General features: G+C 42.5%; 1 protein-coding gene across 1 annotated transcript in view; it reads right to left on the reverse strand.

Annotated features, from left to right (window-relative positions):
• MARCHF5 (membrane associated ring-CH-type finger 5) overlaps nt 1-16,800 on the reverse strand; it is a 259,605-nt gene that overhangs the window by 233,924 nt on the left and 8,881 nt on the right. The window lies entirely within an intron of this gene.

Here is a 16,800-nt window from a genome sequence, read left to right on the forward strand (position 1 = left end):
CTTGAAGCTCTTTCTGTTTATCACATTAAAGTTCAAAAGCTAATCCTTAAAAAAAACCCTTTCTCTGTTCTGAGGCAATATCAACATGAGGTGATGAAGTCATGTTTGGTTTTGCTGATGCAAGATTAAAAAAAGCAAGAGAAGAATAAGTGCAGAGAGCAAGTGATAGGAACTGCACTTGGGGGCTCACTAAAACATTAATCCAGGAATCAGTTATGTTACACACACACTAAGAATTTCAAATACCGGAACAGAATGTATTTCATGCACAACCATTACATTCTTTGGAATCCTAGGTCGAACAGCATTAAATTAGCTACTAGACCACGTCACCTTTTTCACAAACTAAAGTTTTACAACCATTAACACCTGTGCAGCAATGTCGAACGGTGTTACAAGATAATATGAAAGATTAAATAATTCCAAAAGTGGGAAAACAGTGATCATGTATTACGCCAAAAATACTATTGAGAGGAGGTTGCTTGAGCATGAAGGAGACTTATCAAATGGCAGGTTGAACTGCATTGGAACCTAGGCAACTCAGCAGAAGGGTGGATAGAATAAAGTCTAACAGGGGACCGAAAGAATATCTTGCAATAGACAGGAGGGCTCATTAAATGATTCCAGAAGTAAAACAATGGCTTTTATCTAGGTGCCATTTCCTGAGAACAATAGGAAGACAACAGCAGGGTAGCCAACCAACAGCAGGCTTTAAAGGAGCTAGAGCTGTATACAAGCAAATTCAGTAGAATAGGCAAAGGTCATCTAAGAGTTGAGGCAGAAGGAAAGAGACAGTAAACAGAAGAAGGGTACTGCAGATCATCATGCAAGAGATCACAAAGAGTTCTTTTCAGAGTGCTAGACAAGCAATCCAGTAAATTATTCAATCAGGAATTAAACAAGCTACAGAGCTGCCCAACAAATAAACAGTTGAGAAGCAAGTGATGGGTGCCATTTTTAGGTCTCGCCTGAGCCAGCGCATGCGCTGCTCTGCGAGACATTTAGTAAGTGGGGTTTTCAAAGTACTACCACACGCTTTTGCTGGTCTAGAGCTTACGGTTACGTGTGCGCCAAGCCGCCAGCTTTCAGAGCCCGAGGCGCCATTTGGAGCGCAATCCCTTTCACTTCTGCTGCGGATCACTTTCACGCACATACACACACACAACTCCCGGTCGTGGCCGCACGTCTTGCTTGTTGCATGGCCAATGCTCGTTTTATTTCCTTTTTGCGCGTGTGTACACAACTCCCGGGCTTGTCTTTTTATTTAAACTTTCAGCGCGCCACTCGCGGGATGCTGCATTCCTTTTTTTATTTTTTTATTTTCAGCGTGCCACTCGTGGGAAGCTGTACCGCTCGAACGGGCCGAGCCAGGGAGAAGCTTTCCATACAAAATGGAACGTACGGCAGCAGCAAAGAAGACTCCCCAAGACGTTGTTCTCTTTTAGCAACACTTTGGTGAGCTATTAATACCAGTCTCTCATTCTGAAGTTAGTTGATAGACCTTGTTTATGCACCTGTACACTTGGCTGAAGAAAAACACCATCCAAAATGCACAGGTAGACATCAACATTTATCACTTAATTCCAAGCAGAGGCAGTCTAGTGGATAAATATGGTAAATGTACGGCCAGCCTCTTATCTTTTCCCTATTATCTGTTTTCAGTGATGTTGTGGCACAATTTGCTGCTTTACAAGGATCCAGTGTGTGACTCATGGTGTAAGTTTCGTGACTGGCATGTGACCCTTTAGTGGTAGCCTATGGGACATTTCATGCTGCTCTGGGGTACTTCAGGAAAACGTTGGCGATGCTTTGCACTGAAATTTCATTTTCATGTAGTGAATAATGTTGTGCCTTGTTTGGGTTAATTTCACGCAGCGGCAGATCAATCATTTCTTGCGCTATTTTACAGCATTTCGTAACTTTTCTGCAGCACACCTCAGCTAAGTTGAGAATAAAACTATTTTCTTACTTCTGGTAATTAATTGGGTAGAACATGACCTCATAGTTTCAATTTATTCTTTCCTATTCCACCTTGTAAAGGCAGCCCTGTTCTGTTTTTGTGAGAGGCTCAGCCTCTTGTTATAACCAAATCACCCAAACTACTGTTTGTATTCTATTTTGAACTTTTTTTTTTTAAGCTTTCGGGTTCTGTGGAATAGATGCAGAGTCCCGTAATTTCAGCCTACTCTTATTTCTGTTTATTGTGAATGATTCACTGATGCTGAGGTCGTAATTACACTTCTGTTCAAAGGCCTTGTTAGGGCTTCGCAGTGCCAGCCGCCACCTTTTTTTTCTTTTCTTGTTAATGATTGCATTCTTTAACCACTAACAAAGGGGAGGGGCACGAACTTGCGGAGGACAGGGAGGAAATACAATTTCATCATCTCGCACCTCGGATGAATAGGTGCGTAGCTTTGGTGATTGTCTTTGTCACACCTACATTTTTGCTCACAATGGATAGTGTGTTAAAGCCGCATAATAGGTAACTAAAGCTTCCTCGGCAATGACGTTATTCTGAAAGACGACAAAAAGGCAAAAGTATGCAGAAAAATCTGGGACAAAGCAAGTGAAAAATTGAAAATTGCTTTGAAGATTTTTTGCCGACAAAATATATTGAAAAACGTGGTTGCCAACTAAAATAATATGTTTTAAGGGTCAAATAGAGACAATAATGACTAGAAATACATTGAGAAATTGCACAGTTATTAAATAATGCAAGGAAATGCCTTGAAGTTATTGAAACAGTGGTGCCTATTCAAAAAGGTTTCTATGAGTAGAAGTAGTTCAGCCGGAGTGCTACTTCTGGTACTCTTGAAAGCCTTTGTGACCGGCTTGAGGAAATATGAATTTTGTGATCAGTTATGTCCCCTATCGTAGACCCCAACGGCTCCATGTGCATGCTATAAGTACATGTATGTTCCCTCCAGTTCCAGTTATGAAGACGCAAATACATGTGCGTCCACCGTCAACATGTCCTCTTACAGATCCGCCATGAATGGGTCAGTTATTCCATTCCTAAGTATGAAAGGCCACCGACTTTATGTGGTTCACTTTCCACATTTTACAGATTCAGGCGAGTAGGCCCTGAATTCTGCCATCAAGCCTTTTCCTGCCTTCTGCCTCTGAAAGCTCCAGTCCGAGCCCGCATCCATATCCCTGAACTTTGTCCTACTCCCTGCGCGGCTAACGGTGCCTGATCCAGCCTGTTGCCTGCCAAAAACTGTATTTCACCTTCAAGATTATCTGCTCCGCTCCTCATCCGATGCATTCCTGTCTAGTAGTTTAGGTAAACATTCTTCCAGCCTACCGTGCAAAGGGCCAGGCCTCACTGTCCTCATGCAAGAAATTCATAGCCCCTGTTACCATGGAAGATTCCTGCCCCCTCGCATCTCATGTAGACACTTAGACGCTTGTACACGCACTAACAGTCAGTATAGAATAGATTCTGTCCGAGAGACCTTTCCTTTTGGATAATACAGTTCTTTAAACATAAGATATTAGATATGATTTGGGATTAGGTTGACATGACCCCCCAGACTTCTGTCTCCACATGTAGAGCTAAATGTCAAGTCCCCTTCACCCTCTAGTTGCACGTCAATCACACGTCATGCGGCTGCGCGCGCATTTCTGCCAAATATTTCTGCTGACATTGCAGGATTCTCTTATGGATCCACCCACTTGTGACATCATGTTTAATGACGTATTTAGTTACGCCTATGTTTACGCCTTTTTTTCATTACGTATGTGTATCATATCTGTATTATCAGCTGTTACGCCTCTTGCATCTGTCTTAATGTAATGCTTTCCATATAAATACCATTACTTGTCAATAATGTATTGCCTTCCTTCCTGAACCTTCATGGTGATGGAATTTGAAGCCTGCAGTTCGAACTGTAATTCCTTTGTAGAGGAATAAAGCCTTTTAGAACCTCTAATACCACGGATTCTGCCTCTTATATTTACTGAGTTATTCTTACTAGACTTTACCGCATAAAAAATAGTACCGGTAATGAAATATTTACCACATAAATTGGCGCCCGAACAGGGACACTTTCTCATCTCACACGCCGGAGGTACGTTGCAGGCCCAGTCTCCTGCCACAGCTGAACGGACAAAAACGCGTACCCGCAGGATTTCCTGTATCTCCCTCCGGCCAAGCGGGGGTGACTGAGGCTGCGATCAACACCCAGACGAGGCGGTGAGAAGTGCGAAGTATCCCGACCAGAGCCTAGCTGAGAGAGCAAGATCCGAGGTATACAGAGGCCCACCAGGTTCCGAAGTTCCGAATCCAGTCGCGTCGAGTCCAGTTCGGTCCAGTTTCAGTTCAGTTCCGAGGCCTTCCGTTCCGTGCTACCCGGTGAGTACCATTGCCGGGGAGGCATTTAAACGTGCACATAGGTTGTGCCGGTCAAGACGGGTTTGGGTACACAAATCCGGTCTGCACTGTTTCAGCAGTGTATCTGTACTGTTTAGCAGTATATCTAGTATGTCTTGCATATAATTAAGTATTATTTAGTGTTAGTATTATGTCAGTAACTAGTTTTCTATTAGTTATCATCGTTCGTTAAACTGTTAAATGTTAATTGTTTTAATACGTTCTACATATTGTGGTGTGAATGATTGTTCATTATTGTGTTTATTGTATAAAGTGTGTTCTAGTAATAAGGTCTAAAAATGCCGCTCTTTTCGAAATTAAGACAGATCAAAACCAGAAAAGGTGTACTCGAAGAAGCTGTTCCCATCCCACCTAGGGACACTCCAGGGTACTTTATGTATCATAAGCATGGCCTAGATGCCGTGTTATTTCTTGATTTATGGGTGGACTACACCAAAGAGTTACCAGAGAGTCAGAGATGGCCCGCAGCGGGGACCTGGGATGCAGATTGCATCATGAGAGTAGAAGAAGAATTATGGAAAAAGAAAGCCAGACAGTCACAGAAAGATGCCATTGAATTATGGCGTAAAGAATCATATAGACGTACAGAAAAAGCGCTCAGACAGGAAGAGAAGGGTAGGGAGAATTCAAATAAAGCCCGAGAAAATCTATTAATTGAGGAAGGTACCCGAGTAAAATCAGAACAAGTAGATAGACAAAGAAATACCCTTATGAATGGTATGTATCCTCTTTTGGCCGAAGGGTTACCCCGGAAATACCGAAAAACTTGACACCCCCATTACTCCCGATAAAAGCACATCCTAAAACAGCAAAAGACGTTTTCCTTTCCTCCTATTTAGATGACGTAGCTCCCGAGTATGCTAATACCATACCACACACACCGCTTGCTGATGGTGTTCAACGTCAAGATCATCCGTCTGTATCCCCGCAACAACAAACTCCTACGCCCATTCCCACAGGTCCATCCGTTTCTACTGTTTTTCCCGCATCTACAATTTCTATCTTACGTCCAACGAATCCTTTCTTGCCCAGCACCTCAGATGGTGCTACAGGAGGTACGACAGACATGTTTGCCACACCGCCGCGAAATAAACAGACCCTTAGAGATTTAGCACTCCAACGTACACCCCAACTAGCAACATCCGACATGTTTAAAGAACATCTTGTGGATTGTAGATACGATCCAGTGCCAGGTAAACAGGATAGATTACTACTATCATCACTACGTATACGACGAGCTACATTGTATTTAATGACGATACCAGGAATGGTTGAACACCTAGACAATATATATCACTTTGTCCAAACAGGGCGAGGCCCAGAAAGTATTAACGAAGCTATGGAATACCAGAAAGTGGATGTACAAAGACAACTACTACGTTTTTTCATAAACTGCGTGATCAGGAACCAAGACAGGCCTGAGGCAGATCATGATACCATGCAAAAACTTGCCAAATGGGGTCAGAACATATCAGACGAGAAACATGATGGACAGGCGTGTATAATCGCCATGTATCGAAAGATCCGCAAGGAAGTAGAACGAATACATAAAGAAAGACGAGAAGCAGACAGAATTGAATCAGAGGGAGAGGAGGAGCAAGAATCAGAACAATTAGATACGATAGCTTACGTAGGTAGAGGAAAACCCCATAATAATACTAGATGCTTTAATGATCCGATACGTCCGATACGTCCAGAATGTAATAGACATTTTCAAACCCCTATGTTAAAAACAAGGTCCCCTGAACACCTATTCCAAGCCACTGATAAATTACTCCAAGATCGAAGGGGGTACCATATGCTCGACTCCATGGACGAACAAGAATTAGCCAGGTCAGCAGTACTAGGGGCTGACAGTCCCAGCAAATACAGTGATAATGCACTAGCACACACGTTTCTGAATCTTGCCCCAGACGAACAGCGTTTAGCTAGTATATACATGATTCAACACCTCCTTATATTATATAAAAGCCAACACTCCGATCCTGGACCCTTACCTGACATATTGACAGAACTACTCACGAATAAATGGAGAGGGTCAGGTACTGATTTAATTAAAGAAATTCTAGAATTTCGAAACCAGTATATAGTTTTCGCATACCCAGAACACGTTCCAATTCCCACTATGGGAAGAAAAATGTATCACATAGATAGACAGAATCCGTTACGCGAAGTACACCCAATCAGAGGTGAAGATAATAACTTTACACGCGTGTTTGTGTACACGCCTATAACTAAAATTGAATTATTAGAAATGAAGAAGGTAGTACCCAGCCATGACAAGGATCCAGCAGGTTTCCACCGTGAGATAAAAGACATGTTACTCATGGGAGAGTATACTTACCCCGACATTATGAAAATATTGAAAGTGTTAATGCCTGCCGGGGTTTACGAGAAACTCAAAGAAAAGGAATGGGAGGTGGGAGACCAAAAGATAGATTGGACAGCATTAGAGAACGAAGAAAAGGCCCGAGCTGCAGGATCAGGGCTTGGGGAAAAGACTACAGCACTACCAGGATTACTAGTGCAGGTACTGCCACGTCTATTAACTACGAAAAAGGAGGACTGGGGTGCAATCTCAGCCTGTAAACAAAAGCAAGATGAAGACACTAGTGATTTCTATTCCCGATTTGAAAAATGTTTTGGTATTAATAGTGGCATAAAAGCAAGTAGCGAGTCATATCCACATCTGTTTGTGACAAAATTAGTTGAAAATTCCCTACCGCAAGTTAAGAATAGAGTATTGAAATTCGAGAGTACCTGGCAAGGTAACACACCGTCACAGATGTTACAGATGTTACAATATCACCACAATAGAATTAGAGAAGAACAAGAACATGAACAAAGACGTATGAAAGATACGAAAATGAAAATGCTTGTGGCTCAGTCAGTTCCAGCTGATGGTCATAAAAAGGGTGATGCCACAGGTCCGGCGAAAGGGACATGCAACTATTGCAAACAACAAGGTCATTATATACACGATTGTCCAGTCCTGAAACATAATATTGCCACAGGTAGAACCCAGGAAAGACCACGTCCACCTAGACAGGATCAGAATCAACAACAAATACCTCAGCATGCACAACATAGGTCAGCTCCGCAACAACTAGCTCCGCAACAGGCAGCTCCACAACAGACCGTAGCACCACCACAAGCGCAGCCTATTGCTGCCACACAAGCAACCACGCAACAGATGTACCAGTATGCACAAAATGACTATCCCGATTATCAGCGATACACATGAAATAGCCTAGAGAGGGAAGTTGGCTTACCCCTTATCGAGGTTCCTATAGATCAAGAGGGACCTTATGTACATAGTGAACTATTAGGGGAAGACAGAAAGTTTTTACTTGATACAGGGGCAAGCAGAACAACTATACGACGCAGTGAAGTTCCAGGGGCACCCCTCTCAGGCTCACAGAATATTTCCCTTGGATTCTCAGGAAAGCCTATCATTAATGAAGTGTCGCAACCTCTTCCACTTACGGTTGGTCCATTGACACGAACTACAGATTTATTGCTTACTAAATCATGTCCAGAAAACTTGTTAGGTATAAAAACATTGAAAGCTCTAGGAGCTATAATATGTTGTTCTCCGGAAGGAGTACGATTATTTTTACGTGACTTCAAAGGTCACTACGTGTCCAGAAACATGGATCACCGGCTGCAGAATTTACCTACACATCTATGGGCACAAGGCCCAACTGATGTTGGTTGTATGAACATTACACCATATCGAGTCACACTAAAAACAGGAGTAGTACTACCACGAATGCGACAATACAAGTTACCACCAGATGCTGTTGTGGCTTTGCTGCAAATCATTGACGAGCTCATTGCACAAGGAGTGGTTGTAGAAACCGACTCCAATGTATGTAATTCCCCGATAATACCGATTCTCAAAAGAACGGATCCAAAAGCACCACCAGTATATCGATTAGTTATTGATCTGCGCGAATTAAATAAATGTATTGTACCACAATATCCTGTGGTCCCAGATATCTCTTCATTACTAACAGCTATTGATTCAGAAGCAAAGTTCTTCACTGTAATTGATCTCAAGAATGCTTTCTTTAGCGTCCCAATAGATCCGGAAAGTCAATATCTGTTCGGATTCAGTTTAAATGGACGAAGTTTTAAATTCACACGCGCACCTCAAGGATTTACAGAAAGCCCCAGCATCTATAGACAAGCACTGAAACGAGAACTTGACAGTATACACATGCCAGTTAACACTGCCTTGCTTCAATATGTCGATGATCTGCTGATCACCGCCCGAAGCGAACCTGAATGTGAAACAGCGTCACTGACGGTTTTGAAATTTCTGGCCGACAAGGGGCACAAGGTGTCCCCTTCTAAGCTGCAATTCTGTGTCCAGCAAGTTGTTTACCTTGGGCACTCGCTGTCCAAGGAGGGAAGACAGCTTACACCTGATCGCATCCAGTTAATCGCTAACATGCCACCACCCAAGACACAAAAGGAGGTGCGGGCTTTTATAGGGCTCACTTCATACTGTAGGCAGTGGATCCCTCAATATGCATTTCTAGCAAAACCACTCATCCAGTTGACAACACAGGAGGCAGCCACATCGACTGTTCTCCCTTGGACTCAAGAACATACACATGCCTTTGAAAGCTTAAAGAAAGCTTTATGCCAAGCACCTGTTTTAGCAACACCATGTTACAGTAAACAGTTTACACTCTTTGTTACAGAACGCGAAGGTACTGCCTTGTCAGTACTCACTCAGGAACAAGCAGGATCACACAAACCATGTGCTTATTTCTCTAGTACATTAGATCCAGTAGCTCAGGCTCTTCCTGCGTGCCTGAAATCGGTGGCAGCAACAGCTTTAGCAATCAGACAAAGCGATGCCATAGTGTTAGGACATCAATTGACAGTACAAGTACCACACGCAGTAGAGGTTCTCTTGAACCGCACACAAACACAACACTTGACTATAGCGAGACTCACCGGTTATGAATTAACATTGTTTCAGCCACACATAGAAATCAGACGTTGTAATACGTTAAATCCTGCCACACTTTTGCCAGTAAATGGAACAGATCCATTAGCACATGATTGTATTGAAGTCATTACTATCACGACGAAACCCAGACAAGACTTGACAGATATCCCTTTATCAGATCCAGACTTGACATTGTATGTAGATGGTTCATGTATGAGAACAAGTACAGGAGAGTTAGTGGCCGCTTACGCAGTCACAACAGACACTGAAGTCATTGAAACAAATTGTATTAACACTTTGTCAGCCCAAGCAGCAGAGCTCATCGCTCTGACACAAGCCTGTATTCAAGCCAAAAATAAGAAAGTCAACATATACACAGATTCACGTTATGCATTCGGAGTCGTCCATGACTTCGGCATACTGTGGCAAGAGAGAGGTTATTTAACTTCTCACGGCGCCCATATCCAACACGGACCCCTCAGTCAAGCCCTATTAGACGCGATTCATTTACCTACTGCAATATCGATTATTAAATGCAAAGCCCATACAAAAGTTACCGATATCATTTCTCAGGGTAACGACTTAGCTGACAGAACAGCTAAACAGACTGCTCAGAATCAGACTCACACAACTGACACGACAAAGACAATAGTTCCGACACCAACACATTGCATGACAGTTAAGGATCCCGCCCTTGATGTAATTGACATACAGACACATGCTACACCAGAAGAAATAAAGAAATGGACTGAATTAGGAGGGATCCAAACGGATCAAGGATGGATGACGAAGGAAAAATCTATATGGTTTCTTCCCGACTCCATGGTTCAAGTCATCATTAACACAATACATAGTCCAGCGCACCTAGGAGAAAAAGCTATGCTAGACAGTATTCAACACATTTGGTTCAACAAACACTTGCGAGCAGCAGCCAAACAGAAAGTACGTACCTGTATGATATGTTGTCAGTTTAATCCAGGTAAAAGCATCCCCGTAGAGCAGGGTGGATTTCAACCTCCCGATCATGCTTTTGAAGTCCTCCAGATGGATTATATCCAGATGGAACGATGTCGAGGATTCAAATATGTTCTCGTAGTTGTTTGTGCTCTTTCCCGTTGGACAGAAGCCTACCCGGTTTCAGATTACACTGCCCCGACTACTGCCAAACAGCTAGTTCGAGAATTCTTCCCACGATATGGTTTGCCACGTGTTGTCTACTCAGATAACGGCCAGCCATTCTCATCCGAACTAATGAAACACGTTTCACTTTTGTTAGGTTACCAATGGAAATTCCACTGTGTCCGACATCCCGAGGCAGCAGGTCTCGTGGAACGTCATAATCAAACCCTGAAAATCAGATTGTCCAAAATATGTAGAGAAAAAGGTGTCGATTGGATAGTAGCCTTACCAGTTGCACTCTTTTACATGAGAATGGTAGCACATTCTCGAACAGGGCTATCCCCGTACGAGGTGATCTTCGGTAGACCACCAAATATGTGGGGGACGCCTATACCTCGCAAAATCACTGATGTTGACTGTAATATGCTGACAGATTACCTGGCTTCCTTGATGTCTGCACTACAATCTTGTCGTTCACAGGTAGCTGCAACTTTTCCCGATAACACTGAGGTGAAGCCCCATGACGTGGTTCCAGGTGACCTGGTTCTGGTGCGGAATTTCGACCGGAAGACCCAACTGGAGCCTAGGTGGAAATCGCCTAAACTCGTTCTACTAACAACAAGGACAGCCGTGAAGGTCGAGGGACGTAAAGGGTGGTTGCACTCGAGTCATATCAAGAAATTTTATGGACTACCGTCCAGTGTGAACACTCAGCCCTGCATTCCCTCACAGACAGACTCAAAGCTCCCCTTGGTTGAACAAACAAAAACGGAACTTTATAAACTGAAATTAAGGTCTAGCAAGTCAGACAATTTGATTGTTTAAGTCCTCTCCAAGGTGAATCGGTTGAATTTGTCTCCGACATGTATCCTCTAGACCGGAGTAGAGAAAGAAATCGACAGATGCAGCTTAAAAAGCATGCGTATTGTAAATCACTTCGTAGTCACTGCACAGTAACATTATTAATTTTGTTTTTTCTAAGTCTTCTGATCATCATTTCTAGTATATTGCTGCATATGTATTACCCTATTTCTAAACGTGCTTACAATGTTACTGCTGAACATTCTTTTAGCGAATTACCTCCGCATGAGTTGTCTTATAGATTTGCGCTGCGCAACAACACATTCATTAGTATGTTACATCATTCCCATCAGACCAGCAATGCTACAAATTGTTGGATATGTGGCCGACTCCCTCCCTATCAGAACTATAAGGGAGTTTTGCCCCTCTTTCCATATCCGTTCACACACAATGGCTCCTGTGGAGCATGGTTTAGTTTGATTAATTCCGTAGATTCAAATTCAGTAGTTCATCAAGACAACTGGGTATGGGGAAACCTGAACCTAGTTTTGCTTAAAGTCTGCTACCCTAACAAGGAGGGACTTCCCAAAAGAACAGGAACTGATCTAGAAAATGAAGTATATGGATTAGGTAATTTTACACTTAACCTCCTGATTCTGAATGTCGAATCCGAAGCTACACCAATCTTGCCCTCTATGTCAGTATTCCCAGTTAAAGGGGAATTATGTGTAAGAAAGAATGGTTCCATACACATGGGCCATAGTAAATGCACCACTGTAATAAAATTCAGTGATCAAGGCAAATCTACATTTAGAGCTTCCCGTCATTCTTACTTCATATGTGGCCAGACCGCATATATACGTCTACCTCTAGACTGGGATGGTACCTGTTACATAGCATTCCTTCTGCCACCTGTTTTCCTAGCCCCTCCTGATTATCACAGAAATACCCATTTAGTACACAATAGACAGCAGAGAGATCTCCCGATTGTCGATTACACTGAAACGGCATGGGAGCAATACACAGATTTCAATAAAGGTTTCTTTCCCTATATAGGTACAGTCACTAATAGTAAGCTGATACGTAGATTAACTAGAACCCTTGAAGCAGTAGTGAACGAGACTACTTCCGCCTTAGGCAATTTAACAGAAGAGCAGTCTGCTATGCGGATTGTTGTGCTTCAAAATCGTCTTGTCCTTGACGTCATCCTGGCCGATAGGGGCGGAGCTTGTAGGGTCATCGGATCAAGTTGCTGTGTTTTCATACCAGAAAACTCGCCGTCAGTATATAAAGCCATAACTCGCCTTCATAAGATTATAAGCCAGATACACCAGAGTCCAGGCACCTGGACTTGGTCCGGTTGGTTCTGGAGCGTGTTGTCAGCCTGGGGATGGAGGATCCTATCCTTCCTAGGTATTGGCTTTCTCATACTATTCAGTTGCTGCTTATGTCTACAATGTGGGCCAGCGATTTGTGGCCTGTGTGCCACATCGTGTATCCCGCATCGAAGTTTTCGTTCAAGATCCCGGAAGAAGAAAGAAGAACAAATGATGCTATATGAACAGATCGATGGATTGATGAAGATCAATATCTCCTGAGGGTCCGTAGGGGACAAGGAGGGAATGAGGAAATATGAATTTTGTGATCAGTTATGTCCCCTATCGTAGACCCCAACGGCTCCATGTGCATGCTATAAGTACATGTATGTTCCCTCCAGTTCCAGTTATGAAGACGCAAATACATGTGCGTCCACCGTCAACATGTCCTCTTACAGATCCGCCATGAATGGGTCAGATATTCCATTCCTAAGTATGAAAGGCCACCGACTTTATGTGGTTCACTTTCCACATTTTACAGATTCAGGCGAGTAGGCCCTGAATTCTGCCATCAAGCCTTTTCCTGCCTTCTGCCTCTGAAAGCTCCAGTCCGAGCCCGCATCCGTATCCCTGAACTTTGTCCTACTCCCTGCGCGGCTAACGGTGCCTGATCCAGCCTGTTGCCTGCCAAAAACTGTATTTCACCTTCAAGATTATCTGCTCCGCTCCTCATCCGATGCATTCCTGTCTAGTAGTTTAGGTAAACATTCTTCCAGCCTACCGTGCAAAGGGCCAGGCCTCACTGTCCTCATGCAAGAAATTCATAGCCCCTGTTACCATGGAAGATTCCTGCCCCCTCGCATCTCATGTAGACACTTAGACGCTTGTACACGCACTAACAGTCAGTATAGAATAGATTCTGTCCGAGAGACCTTTCCTTTTGGATAATACAGTTCTTTAAACATAAGATATTAGATATGATTTGGGATTAGGTTGACATGACCCCCCAGACTTCTGTCTCCACATGTAGAGCTAAATGTCAAGTCCCCTTCACCCTCTAGTTGCACGTCAATCACACGTCATGCGGCTGCGCGCGCATTTCTGCCAAATATTTCTGCTGACATTGCAGGATTCTCTTATGGATCCACCCACTTGTGACATCATGTTTAATGACGTATTTAGTTACGCCTATGTTTACACCTTTTTTTCATTACGTATGTGTATCATATCTGTATTATCAGCTGTTACGCCTCTTGCATCTGTCTTAATGTAATGCTTTCCATATAAATACCATTACTTGTCAATAATGTATTGCCTTCCTTCCTGAACCTTCATGGTGATGGAATTTGAAGCCTGCAGTTCGAACTGTAATTCCTTTGTAGAGGAATAAAGCCTTTTAGAACCTCTAATACCACGGATTCTGCCTCTTATATTTACTGAGTTATTCTTACTAGACTTTACCGCATAAAAAATAGTACCGGTAATGAAATATTTACCACAGGCTCCAAAATGTCATAGTCTCTATCAGCAAAAGTGAAAAGAGGTAATTTCTTTTTGCACCAATTCTATATGAATATTGCCATTTTAGGTGTTTATTGGCCAGTTCACAAAGGCATACAAAAGTAGTGACATTTTATTGCAGGAACACTGTCCAGGTGTACTTCTGGAAATGCATACATTGTGCAGATTTCCAGGAACTACGTCTGGAGAAGACAAGTTTATGGATACTAATAAAAGTCATAAATCTAAGACAATAATAGATGTGGATTTCCTCTTTAATCTGTATCTTCATGAATCCGGTGCAGGGTCCGTGGCCTCTCTGGCTATTTAACTTTAACCTCAAGACTTAAAATGCCCTAGGGCATAGGTTGGGTGGAGTGCAGCACCCATTGTGATTCTGCTTTTTTTCTTCTCTCTTCTCAACCGATTTTATTGAATTTCCATGGTACATTCTGGGCCGTGGTCCAACATATACGAAAGCAGGGCAAAAATAATTTGAGTGTACCAGGCATATATGGCATATTAATGCTGAACGTATATACATTACAACAAAAACAGTTTGGCTCGGACAGATCCAATACTTGGTACAGTCAATAGCTTTAGTCAATTAGTGTTTAGCCCTTCAACAGTTGATGTCGTTGCACTAAGGATATTGTGCTGGATAACTAAACACTTATAAGGCCCCAAAAGCGAGACCTATTGGCTATGCCAATGCTTGTTTTATGTTAGTAATCAAATTTTTATTTCCCTGGGCAGAGCTTACAAAATACAACTACAAAAAAGGACTGGGGGTCTAGATTCAGAAAAACTTAGTGATGTGTGTCCCTATGGAAGGATAACTCTTCTAGCATCCCTGGCAAACCGAGCTGAGCAGGATTCCCATCAAAATACTTCTTAATATTGGAGCTAAAGTCTTAAGCTCTGTGGATCAGCGTTATCATATGGTTATCCACCACCTCCTAGAGGGCAATCTCTTGATCATAAAGATTCCCTCTGTGGAAAGCTCGTATGCTCTTAATGGATGCCAATCCGAACCAAGGCAAACAATAGATGCCATCAAGTGTTACAACATAGTGAAAAAAATATATATAATGTGATGCAGTGCAATGTAACATTAAAAAGATTGTGTGGAGAGACTAGAACACCTAGACAATCACTCTCTCCTCATACCTAATAAAACCAGGGGAGTTGACATTTGTCCCCGCTATTGATTCATAGCAGGAAACATGGTAACTCCAACTACACGGTCAACATGTTTCAGCCTTATTGGAAATGATCCAGGCTTTCTTCAGGACCTAAGAGCACATTCAGATGCAAAAAGCTAACCACAAGACTCACGAGACATTTCTCTGAGAAGCATGGACCAGAGGATTTTAAATGGACAGTGTTAGAAAAACCTAACATACCCTTATCTGTTAGTGACATCTCTAGATACCTGTTTATCAAAGAGCAAAAATGGGTTTACAAACTCCATAGTGACACTCTGGGTCTAAACGATGACATTCCGTGGGTGAGTCTCTAATCCACCAAATCCCCACGCTTGTATTTGAACCAGCAGTGCATTATTGCACATTCTTGGGTCCTAACACCTGCTTTCTGGGCTTGACGTCTGTAACTAGAGGGTTTTTGGGCCATATGGAATGTTGTACTCTAGGCATGTCAGTCCAACGAAGACTATTTCCTGTACATAATGGCACATCTTTTGTGTTATACAGGATATCTATACACTAAATTCTATCTTGTAACACCCTAAAGTAATGATGTGAGAATGACTGATGGATTTACATTCTCCGAGTATTTGCTGAGGAGGTTTGTCATTAGCGAATGAGTGTGTTTTAAAAAAAAAACCCCGTTAAAATATCAGAACTCTCTGTGTACGTGTGGTTGGGAGCCATACGGCATATGGTTGTTATGGAAATGTTACACTCTGGGTATGATAGTTTAGAGAGCATAATACCCATGACACTCCTATGTGAAATATGAGCACATGATAGTTACATACTAAGCTCAGTATTATTGGAGTTTTTAAAAAATAAAAAAATAAACAAAATAATAAAAAAATAAAAGACAAACGACCAATAAATGATGGGATGATGATTTACGCACTGAGGTATTTCGGATATTTTTTGAGTACCAATTATAATAGAGTGGTTGTGATTCTAATACCCGAGGATACGATAAGCGACTATCGGTGCTACTAGGGAACCATAGGTGTCAGAGTTTCCTGTGCAGTCAAGAACTACAGAGTTCTATTCCTGCTTGTTGGTAATACTGGCCTTTTTGAACTACAATTAATTCACGAATGACGTCATGTTGTAGTTCTACGTCCCAATGAGGGTATATATCTTGCAGGCCGCTAACGCCGGCTTTTGAAACTACAAATGACGAACGTATGATGTCATCCTGTAGTTTTACATCCAAACGTTGACGCTGACAAGGCGCGTGAGGCGCGAAAATCTGACACCGAAAACAAGCTGACGTGAACAAGTCGGGCGTATTTAAAACCGAGACGTTCGCTACCTCAGTGCCTCCCTCCCTGACTCGGTGATACTCAGAGGTACCGACGGACAGGTTAGTCTGATAACTCAGTTCACGGGTGGAAAGAGTGGGGATGTAGCGTTTTCGTTCGGAACCACATATAGCTCTATGATATATGATTTGGGGTTGGACATTTATTAGTATAGGTTACTCGCTGGTTGCGG

The sequence above is a fragment of the Triturus cristatus genome, chromosome 1_2 (genome assembly GCF_964204655.1).
Source record: "Triturus cristatus chromosome 1_2, aTriCri1.1, whole genome shotgun sequence".
In the NCBI taxonomy this organism is placed as follows: domain Eukaryota; kingdom Metazoa; phylum Chordata; class Amphibia; order Caudata; family Salamandridae; genus Triturus; species Triturus cristatus.